We start from the raw sequence: 14,294 nt of genomic DNA, 5'->3' as shown, positions 1-14,294 counted from the left end.
CTAGACAAGTAAACATGAATGATTTGTCACTTAATGGAGGAGATGCGTGAGTCATTCGTCAGTGGAGGTTTTCCGTGTCTGGTGTCTGTAATTACCTGCTGCCAGCCTGAGAATCTGTGAGAGTGGAAACCTACAATTTAGTGACTGTTGACTAATACTGGACATGAACAGCAATGTCTGCTTATGCAACAAACTGTCTCCGGTAAATTGATCAACAGACTGCATCAAAGGAGAAATAACAAAATTTATTTTTAATTTTGAATAGAATAAATTAAATCCCTTATGTTTGAAAATGTAAAATCTGTAAAAAAACAAAACAAAAAAAACAACAATTGTTCAACAATTGGGTAAAAAAGTGTACATTAAAAAACACATTTACAGAAAAAATGGACTTTGATTCAAAGTACAAATGCTATTGTTACAGCATTGTGGGGTAACACTTATAACCACTTCCCTGGATTACTCATCTGTTCCCAAATTGGTGTTTGCTACATTGTGGTTATTGTTAAATATGCAGTCATGATGTCACATTTTGTGTTTCCCCATATGTAGGAGAGACACAGCATAACCATTACGAATTTACTGACACATGCTGCTTTTTTTCACATTTCCTGTGTCATATTTCATTGTCATTCTCCTTTATGCAGACCATCAGGTCATTAGCTCAGCTGGTGGAGATATGTTGGAAGTTGTCGTATGGGTGTTTCCCTCGAAAAAGTGCACATAGCCTGTTGGCAGTCCTGATTAATAATTTCAAGTTGTAAACTGTTTCAGGGAGCTGAACAAAACTATGTTGAATAGGGTTTCTTTTCGTCACATCTGAATATCAATATGAAAATATAATTCGCCTGAAGTACCTTCAGGCTCAGGCCCTAATTACTAGGATATTATTTTGTTATCACAAGATAGCATTAGGCTGCACATTGGTGCAGTGGTCAGCACTGTCGCCTCACAGCAAGAAGGTTCTGGGTTCAAGTCCCGACTCGAGCATGGAATCTTTCTGGGTGAGTCTCCATGTTCTCCCCGTGCCTGCATTGGTTCTCTCTGGGTACTCCAGCTTCCTCCCACAGTCCAAAAGACATGCAATTGGGGACTAGGCTGATTGATACTCCAAACTGACCGTAGGTGTGAATGGTTGTTTGTCTTTGTATGTTGGCCCTGCGATGGACTGGCGACCTGTCCAGGGTGAACCCCGCCTCTCGCCCATTGATACTGGGATAGGCTCCAGCCCCCCTGCGACCCTTCATGTAGGAATAAGCGGAATACAATGGATGGATGGATGGATGGAAGAAAGCATTACTCAATATCTTCTGATAATGACTTCTTGTGATGACAGGTTAATTTATCTCAACACAAGATAGGATGCTCCATTTTCTTATGATAAGATAAATTAACGTAGATAAGACAGCAAGATAATGTCTAATTATCAGGTGAGAACAACATTAAAAAAAGGCTTGCACATTCTTTCTCTGCCTCCATACTTTTTAGGTGCTGCATCAAATCAGCAGATAAATATGAAGTGTGGGTGGATGGCTCTCCAATACTCTGCCACTTGTAAATAAAATAATGAAACAATACGAGATCACAGCCAGCAACTACTTAGCTTAGCATAAAGGAGACAAGTGTGTGAAACAGTAAGATCATAAATACCTCCAACACTCACGTGTGAGAAGGACAGTGGAGTGTTTTTTCAGCAATGAAGCCCCTACAGATTTTGACTCTGAAGGGGAAACCCAAGGTTGAAATGTTGCTCATGGACCCTTCCATTTGTTTTAAATTCCTCAACCTCAAGTACTGACTACCTTCAACTAAACTGCACATTTATTAACCTATGATGAAACAAGAAACAGGTGAGAGAATACAAGGGCAGGGAAGGAGCTGATTGGGCAAGAAACGCGAAGAGCAGGGCTGTGACTGACAAGGACTGATTACAAAACAAGATCCAGGTGAAGCACTCAAAAAAAGATAAGAACAGGCAAAGACAGGAATAGACTGCACACAAAGACACAGGAGGGAAAAGCTGACAAAATAAAACAAGACCGAACAGAGTAAACTGAAACACAGGTAGAAACACACTGGCAGAGAACAAGAAACACACGAACTTCCAAACTAAAACAACCACTATTATTCACCTAAAAGTCTAAAATTTTAAGTCCAAAACCAAACTAAACACAGCAAAATACAGCAATTATAAGATGAAATATGCAAGATGAAATGTGGGACGTAAATTGAAGATTTCTGGTCTCAAAATGAAGCTCTGATGCAGGCAATATTATGTAATGCCTTGAACAATGGCAACATATTTAAAAGAGGATCTTGTGGTTTTTAACTTTTTGGTTGGTTGCCCTGCCCATGTCTTGGCAATAAAACCATGCTGTTACTGTTGTGCTGTCACATCATATTAATTAATTTAATCAATATTGCACCCATTGTCTTAGTCAGGTAGGCACTGTGTGGGACAGTAGGACAGACCTAACCATTGTGTTGGGTCTGGGGTCATCCCATTTATAAACTGATCAATACCTCTGCAAACTCGGGATCAGCTGGCATGTGTTTCTGGGATCCAGGTAGGAAAGGCAGTCACAGAAGTCTGGTTGGACTTTGTTAGAGTCAGAAGACTCAGCCAGAGCACCACATGGTTGACAGGCAGCAGTCAGTGTGTCTTTCATGCCTACAGCTAATACACATATGAAAAATAGCAGCATGGACCACCTGTTCAATGTGTGTCCTCTCAAAACAAGAACAAGCTACTTTGGTTCAAAACAGAGTCTTCTTAACTGTCTCCTCTAAGAGACCCCAGCTGGCCTCTTAATAAACAATGTCACAGTAGAAAATATTATGATCTGGTTTAAAGCTCAAAGATCTCAGCAGTCTAGCACAGAAATGTTTTTTGTAAAAAAGATAAAATCCCTTTGAACCATTTTTTTTCATTATAACCTTCCAAACCATGCACTGCCACAGAATCTGCTTTCAGTTTTCACTTCCATAAATGAAGCAACTGGAATTGAGATGGACCAGGTTCTTTATAGCATGTATGTTCAACAGCAATAGATGTGATTTGAAAATGACTTGATTTTATTTGATTTGAGTTTATTTCAAATACAAGAAAGAAGACATAATTCAGCGACTGACAAAGACAAAGGCAAAAAAAAAGAAATATTTCTTTAATACATTTGAAATGGAGTGTGAAGAAGTAAACACTTATTTAATCCCACCCTCTTTATTAAATCTTATTGAAACTAAACTACCAGACAAACCCTTCGTTCATTCATACATATAGCAAAGTGTAACAATCACTTAGGCCATAATCCAAGATACAAAATGTAAATTTAGATAGCAAGCAGCTGGTTAGCTTGCTAACAAGCTATCAGTCAATGAGCAAAACACATCCTTGTTGTACTGCTGGAAGACCATCTGTTTATATTTTCTTTTGATCTGGTTTATATTTGGACATTGCTTTAACTCCACATTCAAGCTGTTCCACAGCCTTACTCCACAAATTGATATGATGAAACATCTCATACTTGTTCTATTTCTGCACCTTTTGAAATTCAGTTTTCCCCTTAAATCATAATTCCCTTCTTGTATATTGAACAATGTTTGAATATTCCCTTAGAGCTTGTTACTGTCAACCTTGTGCATTATTGGTGAAGTTTGGTATAGTACAATATCAATGAATTTCAAAACTTTGGGCTGTAAAAATAGTGAATGTATGTGGTAGAAATATCCAACCTTGTGAATGACACGTACTGCTCTTTTTTGTAGAACTGTTAATGGGTATAGTCAAGTTTTGTAATTGTTGCCCCTCACTTCCATACAGTAGGTAAGATAATGGTGAGACTAGGGAATAGTAAACAATGTGGAGTGAACTGTGATCAAGAAATGGTTTTGCTTTATTTATTACTGATGTGCTCTTTAACTTAGTTTGTAGACGTTTGATATGTGGTTTCCAATTAATTTGATCATTGATAGTGACTCCGAGGAATTTTATTTCAGAAACACTTTCAATACCCACCCTATCAATTGAAATATGTACATGTTTATCTGTTCTACCCTTCCCAAACATGAATTTGGTCTTGGTCAAATTTAAAGACAGTTTGTGATCAAACCATAATTTTAGTTTATTCATCACCCTGCAGTTGCTTTAAATAATTTCCTGAACAGAAAGTTTGTGTCATCAGCAAAAAAGACTAATTTCAATAACTAAGAAAATTTACATATATCATTAATGTATAAAAAAACAATTTTGGCCCAAACACCAACCCTTGGGGGACACCACAAGCAATGTCCAAACATGAAGAACAGCAGTCCCCCAACTTCACAAACTGAACACCTGTTTAGATAACTTTTTACCCAGTCTAGCAACATTCCTCTGATGCCATATTTTTCCAATTTATAATTAATTAAATATTGTCAAGGACAACTAGTCCGAGGGTTTTAGCTGGACCCAAATAGGCAAACACAAGGCACAGAGAAAAAGGAGCCATGAACAGACAAAAGATTTATTCTGAACCAAAACAAAACTCCGATAATAAGCAAACAATTTCTAGTACTGTACAGTGTAGTAGTACCATGACCATCTGGCTGTGAGGTGACGCTGCCACGCTGCTTAAGAGCAGGGAGAGTAATGAAGGAGATGAGCCTCAGGTGCGCAGTGGGCCTGCTGCATCGCTAAGCCACACCTCCCCCGCAGAGTTAGGAGGAAAACAACCAAAAACATGAAACATAAACACAAGCATACCTAACAAACTCCCAACTCATAACAAATATATCATGATTACGAGTGTCAAATGTTTTTTTTAATCAATAGATACACTGATTGCATATTGTTTCTTATCTATGGATCACGGAATGGATCAGATTACTTTGATCAGGTAACAAATGAATGGAGAGGAGCCACAAGGCTACTCTCCACCAGGTTGGATTTTTTGAGACAATTTGAGATTCAAATCATTGATCATGTGCATATGATGATTTGCCCTGCTAAGCAACAACAGTACCAAGGCATTTCAAAAATTATTATTGCAACCACCTACTCAATAGGTCTTCATATAAATTCATACATTTCCTTGCTAAATATCAAAGTGAAATATTGTGGAGCTACTGTAGCAGGCTCAAGATGGTGAACACCAAGCAGGAATGAAATAAAAGTTTATATGGTTTTGCACATTTATTTTTTTCACACTCATCTGGCTCTGTGAAACACTCAGACGAGCACAATGAGTAGGATAAGCACGGTAGCACACACACGTCAAGTTTCCCCACCTGCTTCACTCGCTGTCTGGCTCTGTCGGAGAAGCACGGCCCAGTGTGTGTGTGTGTGTGTTGCTAATTAATGCCCCTTCGGCTTTAACAGGTTAGTGGAACCATTTTAACATACAAAATAAAAACAATACAAAAATATTGCTAAAGTAGTTGTGAGGCAGAAAGAGAAAAAAAACCAAATATATTTAACAGGACTTGAAAATGTTCACAAAAGAAATAAATTAAAAAACTATTTTAATGAAAAAAAAAATTACCCACCTACACTACGTTGCGTAGTACATTTAAGAGGTCTTCACCTTCTTCCTTTATACATTTTAGCAACTGTCAACCTACATTTACATGGATTAACAGGTGTGATCTGCTCCCTTTAGCAAAACTCTTGTTTGTTTTTCTTATTATGCTTTTTTTGGGCTGCACGGTGGTGCAGTGGTCAGCACTGTCACAGCAAGAAGGTTCCAGGTTCGAGTCCCGGCTCGGGCACGGGATCTTTCTGTGTGGAGTTTGCATGTTCTCCCCGTTCCTGTGTGGGTTCTCTCTGGTACTCCAGCTTCCTCCCACAGTCCAAAGACATGCAATTTGGGGACTAGGCTGATTGATACTCTAAATTGACCGTAGGTATGAATGTGAGTGTGAGTGGTTGTTCGTCTCTGTATGTTGGCCCTGTGATGCACTGGCGACCTGTCCAGGGTGAACCCCGCCTCTCGCCCGTTGACGCTGGGATAGGCTCCAGCCCCCCCATGACCCTTACTAGTAAGGAATAAGCGGAAGACAACGGATGGATTATGCTTTTTTGTTAGTCATGCATAAAATCTAAAGTAACAACCCTGTTTTTGAAATGTCAGAAGTATTTAAAATAATAAATATTTTAAATACTTATCATTGCTAAAATTGATATGTGATTAACTGAGATGAATTATGTTAACTGCCCTAGTTAAAAGGTTGACAGAAAATAAAGTCAAGTAAAGGCCTCTGAAAAATATACTAAAGTACAGAAGAGAGGTATTTGCATTTATATACAGTATATATATATATACACACACACAGTGCCGTGAAAAAGTATCTGCCCCCTTCCTGATTTCTGTGTTTTTTGCATATTTATCACTCGCAAAGGTTTCAGCTCATCAAACCAATTTTGATATCGCAAAGAGACAACCCAAGGAAATACAAAATGCAGTTTATAAATGATTCAATTTATTTAGGCACAAAAAAAAATCCAAACCTATCTGGCCCTATGTGAAAAAGTAATTGCCCCCTAAACCTAATAGCGAGTTGTGCCACCTTTTGCAGCAATAACTGAAATCTAGCGTTTGCGATAAATGGTGATGAGTCTTTCTCACCGCTGTGGAGGAATTTTGGCCCACTCTTCTTTGCAGAACTGTTTCAACTCTGCCATATTGGAGGGTTTTCTGGCATGAACTGCCCGTTTAAGGTCACACCACAGCATCTCAATTGGATTTAAAACCTTAATTTTGGTTCATTCGGAGGTGGACTTGCTGGTTGTTTCGGATCGTTGTCCTGCTGCATGATCCAAGAGCGCTCGAGTTTGAGGGCACAAACTGATGGCTGGACGTTCTCCTTCAAGATCTTCTGGTAAACAGCAGAATTCATTTTTCCATCAATCACAGCAAGTTGTCCTGGTCCTGAGGCAGCGAAGCAGCCCCAGACCATCACACTGCCCCCACCACGCTTTACTGTTGGCACCATGTCCATCAGTCCACAGAATGTTTCTCCAAAAGTCTTGAGATCATCAAGATGCTTTTTGGCAAATGTGAGATGAGCCTTTGTGTTCTTTTGTGACAGCAGTGGTTTTCGCCTGGGAACTCTCCCATGGATGCCATTTTTGGCCAGTATCTTGTTATAGTGGAGTCATGAACATTGACCTTAACTGAGGTCTGCAGTTCTTTGGATGTTTTCCTAGGTTCTTCTGTGACCTCCTGGATGAGTCGTCGTCGCACTCTTGGAGTAACCATAGTTGGTCGACCGCTTCTGGGAAGGTTTGCCACTGTTCCCAGTTTTCTCCATTTCTGGATAATGGCTCTGACAGTGGTTCACTGGAGACCCACAGCCTTGGAAATGGTTTTGTAACCTTTTCCAGACTGATAGATTTCAATTACTTTTTTTCCCATTTCTTCTTGAATTTCTTTGGATCGTGGCATGATGACTTTGTTCTTGAGAGTTTGTAACCTACTTCAACAGATTCTATTTAAGTGATTTCTTGATTCAACAAAGGTGGTGGCAATCAGGTTTGTGTGTTGCTTGTGAAATTGAACTCAGCTTTCCCAAAACTGTCGTTAGTCACAGCTACTTTGTGATTTAACAAGGGGGGGCAATTACGTTTTCACATAGGGTCAGATAGGTTTCTATTTATTTTTCCCCTTGGTAAATAAAATCATCATTTAAAAACTGCATTTTGTATATCCTTGGGTTGTCTCTGTGTGATACTAAAATTGGTTTGATGAACTGAAACCTTTGGGAGTGATAAATATGCAAAAAACACAGAAATCAGGAAAGTGGCAAATACTTTTTCACGACACTGTATATATGTCACATCTCTGCCTCACCTAGATGTGACGATACTTCACTTTCTTCACATATCCAATTTATGTTAAACTACCTACATCTGCAACTTAAGTTCAACTCTAAAGTTCAGTCAGAAAAGAGATTCATAGATCAATTACATGTGCTCACAGTCATTACTTACAAATATTAGGGAACATGCCAAGTGTGATGTCAGAAGTAGCAGCCTCTCCCAAGGTGCTTTCAGCTATTCCACCTCCTCAGTAACTTGGGGAATTCCAGCATGAGTCGACTCATTAATGATGCGTTGTCAATCAGGTTAAATCTGTTTATAGCCTCGAACATACCTGCAAGACACAATCCTCCAAACAAAATGTAAGCACCAGTTTGAATTGCTCCAACTAAGACGGAAACAGGAACGTGGAGAAAAACCCTGCTAATGACACTCTTTAAGACTCTATTGCTCACTTCTTGACATTGACTCATGATATCCTCCTATGTTCCTGGAGGCAACACTGGAAAAGTTACCACTGTAAACTTTTAGATCTTTCTTCCAGGTACTCTGTACTGCACACACATGGGGCAAATAATATTATACTGCTCTGACTAACAAAAAGCATCTTTTGAAAACTTCTGAATAGTTAACAGTATTATATAATGATGTGTATTTCCTTTTGTAAACACAAGAAAAAGTTATAAAGGATTAAAATATTTATGGAAAGGAAGGACAAGAAAGAATTGCTAGCAGACCATTGAGGGAGGGGAAATACTGGTCACCATACTCAAGGGATTTTTTTCCACCTTTTCTCAATAAACCAATACTGTTCACATGAACCTGCAAAACTGCTTGTAACGAAGAGCCCTTCGTGAAGATAGTAATGTATGAAGGTTGCACGGGGGTTGTTTTAACAGTACTTCACAATTAGCACAGCACTTTAATAATGGCACACGCACTTTAAGATCGGCACTTTATTGAGTGTTGCACAGTAAATTACAGAGCGGATTTGCACACGGCTCCCTATCCAGCTTGCGGCATCTTTATTTATTGATTATGTATATTTATTTATTTATATAACCGTGCCTTGGTGGCGGTGGTCCTCAGGCGGGCGTGTCTGCGCTCCACCTCCTCTCCTCTCCTCTCCTCTCCTCTCCACCTGTCGGGAGAGAGATGTGACGATGAGGATTGGAGGCGTCGAGCAGTGGAAGGAGGTTTCGGGGTGTCAAAGCTCCACAGGGTAGAGTGCAATAGGGTGCCAGTGTTGGATTGTGCCACTCACCTTTCTGTTGTGTCCGCGTTCAAAAGAGTCCGGGCGGGTACCGTCACCGGACAAATGTTCCGGGAGAGACCACGGTCAGAATGGAGAGGGGGGGTGTTGCTGCTGGAATTATCTGGGCAAATCTAGTATATTGGGGAGTTTGGCCAATTTTTAAGTACCTATAACCATAAATCATGGGTTAGACTGGTAATTTCTGGGTTTTTTTTATGTGGTGTTGGGAGCTAAGAGATTCTGGGGATAGAGGGAGATCCCTGCTCTTGGTAGGGGCCGGGGGGGAAATTATTCAAGCCGGTATATAAAGCGCCAGTTTCCTTCTGCCCGGGGAATGGTTGAACCTCTGTAACATCTGGTCGTACACCTGTTTGCCTGGGAATGAAAAGGTCTTCTTGGAAGGAACTGCTGTACCGGACTCTTTCTGTTCATTCCATGCCACCTCCACCGCAAGGAGGGTCAACTGTTCACACTGCTCCAAGTGTGGCATCTACAGTATGTATATTTTTGAGAAGCTTTAGGCCAGAGCTCTCTGTTTTCAATAATGACACTGTAGAATTTCTTTCACTGCAGCAAGGGTTGATCAACAGTGTATGAATTGTACTTTACAGTCTGTGTGAGCCAAATTATGTAATGTGGAACCAGTTTGACTGTTCTGGATCAACATTCAGCTTCAAAATACTGTTGAAATGACTTGACAGTGAATGGAATATGCAGGCTTCTCTTTCTGGCTTTACATCAGTGGTATGTTTGTATGATATCCAGACAGGAATGTTTAGCCTACAGGTGTTGTAATTACTCTTTGTCAACACTTGTTCTTCTTACAGTGCATAATACAATATCAACAGAGCTTGCTATCATTGCAGCTTACTGTCCATTACTGTGTCACAGGCGACACATACCATTACTGGCTCCTTCTGCTATTTTTATGGCAAAACTTGCCCCCAGGTATAAGTAAGACGAACACGAGGACAGGGTTAATTGAGTCTTTTATGGGTAAATAGTGAAGGTATTTGAAATTGTGCTATAGTGCAAGAATATTTTGTTGTTCATGGTTACCTAGATAAAGGGGGAGGATCATTCCACCCACTGACTCAAATTTGGCTTTGCCCAACCATACGATCAAAGATAAAAGTGATACTTCACCCAAAAGTTGTATTTTGGACGGATGTAATGGTACCATCAATTACATGGTATTGCAGTGACACAGGAGTCTCGAAAATGAATATATGACACTTTTGAACTCAAGGTATTCCTGGCAAAAAGAGCTGTTTTGTCTTCTGTAGTGGGGCATAACTTAGTGAAGTATGAAGTCCAAAAGTGGAGCTAACTTGGCTGGCCGGAGAGCAGTGTGACAATGTTTTTGATGCTGCTGATGCTCCCTCAAGTTTTAAATCTTACATGTTGAAGCAAATTCATTTCCCTGTGTCAGGAATGAGAAAAACCACAGGAGCAGCTCTTTTCGGTAGAAAAGTTACAAATCCTCCCCAACATTTGTCAAAACGGACTTTTTTCCTCAAGTAAAACATGATCTTTTCTGATGGCAAGTATGATGACAGCTCTTGAAGTCACAGAGACACCAGGGGGGTCCTTGGTCTTCCAGCTGATAGCTATACATTTATTAGCTGCAATTAGGGCTAATCTGATGAAGGAGGTGTTGATTCTTATTTTCTCTGGAAACACTGATAAATCCCCCAAAAGTGTCAGCCATGGATTGGCTGGGATTTCCCACCCCACAATTCCTTTAACAATATCCAAAATAGATCTCCAGTACTGTTCCAAGCATCTCCACGTCCAAAACATGTGGAGGAGGGACCCTGTTTCAGTCTTACACCCAGGGCAGTATTTAGAGTAGTGACTACTTATCTGTGTATAAGATTAAACTGCAATAGTTTGTGCCGGCTGTTATAGAAGAATGATCGAGAGCTACAACAAATCTGCTTCCATTCAGAGTCATTGAAGACAGAATCAGTGTCTGTTTCCCATTTAAGTTTTGCATTGAAGGCTTTATTTTCTGCCAGGCTCATTAGTCTGTTATAAGCATAGGATAAGGAAGCCTTTCGAGTTATGCTTGTCTCGTATCATACTATCTAACTCAAAGTCCCCTAAGGGGATAAGTTTCCCACCTTGTTGTACCCTAATGTAGTCTCTGACTTGTAAATATTTAAAGAAATGTGCAAAGGGGAGCCCGAAAGATAGCCTCAGTTGCTCGAAGGATCTCAGATTATTATGCTCATATAAGTGTCCAATAGTGCGTATGCCTCTCTCGTACCAGTCTTTAGTTATGCCATCTCTCAATATTCGAGGCAGAAATAGGTTAAAATGAAATGGAGTGGAGCCGTACAACATAGGGACACTGTGGAACTTTGCTCTAATTTCGTCCCAGATTTTCGATGTATGTTTTGTTATATCAAATGCCTTTTCAGCATCTTATGAAAGGGCAACAACTGGCAGATTAATGTTTTTGGCGCAGCAAATTACATTGAGGAATCTACGGATGTTATCAGAGGAAAGGCGGTTCTGAATAAAGCCAGTCTGATCTTCATGTATAAGGTCAGGTATGACTTTTTCCAGCCTGGTGGCTATGACCTCAGTGAATATTTTATATTTTGATGAGAGAAAAGCTTTTGGCCTGTAGGAACCACAGAGTTTTGGGTCCTTTCCGGGTTTTAGCAGAACAGTGATCAAAGCCTGTTCTCAGGTTTAAGTTGGTGTATTTCAAGTGAGTGTTTGAACATATCCATTAGTGGCGTGGTTATTGTGGCATCATCTCTGGACTTAACTGAGGGGATGCATCTGGAGTTTTCCTCTTTTCGGATCTGCCGGGCTAGGAATTTATCACTTTTATCCCCATGTTCATAGTACTGTTGTTTTGTTCTGGCCATGGCATTCTCGATCACCCTAGTGGTTAGTAGGTTATATTCGGACCTTCTGATGTTTAGAAGATCAAGAGTCGCTTCACTATGAGTTTGAGAATGCTCTTTTTCAAGATTCCTAATCTCTGATTCAAGAGCTTTTCTGCTATTTCTTTTTTGAGAGTCTTGGCTGCTTGGGAGAGTTTTAGCATTAGAGGATCCATTTGGATGGATCCAGAACTAAGTTCATGTCACCGCCTATGATGTTTGCCAGCGTGACAGGTTAGTGTAAAAAATGGATTTTGAAAAAAACAGGACAGTTGTAATTTGGCCCATAAATATTGACTAGCGTGATGGATTCACCTGCTAGGGAGCCTTTAAGTATCAAGTATCTGCCCTGTTTGTCTTTCTCGATATTATCCACACGTAGGGGGACATTTTTACCTATTAGTGTGGCAACACTTCGAGATTGGGAAGTGAAAGAGGAGTAAAAGTTCTGCCTTTGCCACTGGTGTTTGTCTAATATGCTCAGCATCAGTTAGATGAGTTTCCTGTAATAGGGCTATGTCTATGTCAGGGATTTGAGGGTTGAGGATGATGGAGACCCAATTGCAGACAGTGAGGGCGGTGCACAAAAGAGGTTTATTGAGAGACGGGGAAACTTGAGACGGGGGAACTTGAGACCTGACGACTGTAGACGGGGAATGAGGGCGTGAGGCAGGAGGCTTAACTCAACAATGAGGGGACAACAAGCAACGATGACAACGACAGCAAATGACAACAGCAACAGCGACAACAACAATGACCCAACAAAGTAACCGAATTATAATTATTGAACTGAGCTCATGAAGGCTAACGGTAGAAAAACTGTCAAAGTGTATAGGTGACCACTCACTAATTGTCTGCCACACTGCCCCTCACGGTGGGGAGTGTAGCGCTATCCTGCCACACTACATTTGAAGCACAGGGAGGGGCATCTTGCACATCAAAGGAGAGGGGATCTGCAAAAATTTGAAAAGTGGCTCTGTGCGTCTTGAAGTCTGCAAATCTGTGATCAAATTCCTCCTGTAGCTTAAAATGGCATCAACATACTTCTCAACATTGAATGGTGTCCCTGCATTCAGGAGTGCCTTGCATGCTGGGAAATGGCAAAGGTTTGTCTGAGAGAGCTGGGCTTTCCATAACACAAGTTTCGTGGAGAATGCTCTCACGTTGTCATAGGCAGCACTGACGAGCTGCCCCTGGCCTTGTCACCTCTTGTTCTGTACATTCAACTCATGCGTGATGTCAACAAGAAAAGCTAAGTCCATGAGCCATTTAGGATCACTTACAACAGGAACAGCCACTATCTTTCTCCATGACTGCTTTCACTTCTCACACAGTTGATCATAAATGGTACTTGACAGGTAAGAAATGCACTCTGCCACGGTGTTAGCAGAAAGGCTGATGTTGCTAAACTGACCTTTTTTTCTGGACAGACTATACTTGTAGCCTGTAAGAAGCACTTTTTGAAAAACTCGCCAATGGCTTTCCTGCCTTAGCAATTATTTTGTTAATCACATAGCTCACTTCCATCCATCCTTCCGTCCAACCATTTTCTTCTATTTATCCTGTTAAGGGTCGCAGGGGGCTGGAGTCTATCCCAGTGGCTTTTGGCCGAGAGGCGGGGTTCACCCTGCACAGGTCGCCAGTCCATCACAGGGCCCACACATAGACAGACAACCATTCACACTCACAGTCATACCTACGGTCAATTTAGAGTATCAATTAGCCTCGTCCCTATTTGCATGTCTTTGGACTGTGGGAGGAAGCTGGAGTACCAGAGAGAACCCACACAGGAACAGGGAGAACATGCAAACTAGCTCACTTTGACTGCTGCATTATTCTCTTTGGTTTCTTTCTTGAAGACATTTTGTTGCCTCAGTAGACATGTTTTAAGATTGGCAAACTGGTTGGCTCTCTCATCTCCCTGGTATTTTGCCAACTCCTTAGCATGTGTAGTTGAGTAATGACGTTTGAGGTTGTATTTCTTGTGCACCACAACTTTTTCTGTGCAAATGAGATATGCCAGGTTGCTCCTGTGCTCATCAAAGAAATATTGCATCTCCCACTTTTCCTGAAATTTTCTGTGCATGTCACCAACCTTTCTCTTCACTGAAGGCTGAAAAAGACATGATTGCGGCGGTGTGATAAGCCCTATTCATTCCACATGGTGTCGCTCACGCAATAAGGTTTCAGTCAAGTGTTTAGCCAACCAACGGCACACGGAGAACGTCATTTCCTCTTCTTCCGGTAACAACAACAACACGACAGATTATAAATGGTCCGGTAACAGTTGCCTTTCTTTTTGTGCTCGATATTCATGTCTTTAATGATGACATGAACATCA

The sequence above is a fragment of the Aulostomus chinensis genome, chromosome 15 (assembly GCF_037954235.1).
Source record: "Aulostomus chinensis isolate RoL2024-O1b breed Wild chromosome 15, RoL_Achi_v1.0, whole genome shotgun sequence".
NCBI lineage: Eukaryota > Metazoa > Chordata > Actinopteri > Syngnathiformes > Aulostomidae > Aulostomus > Aulostomus chinensis.
This window is presented reverse-complemented; position numbering follows the sequence as displayed.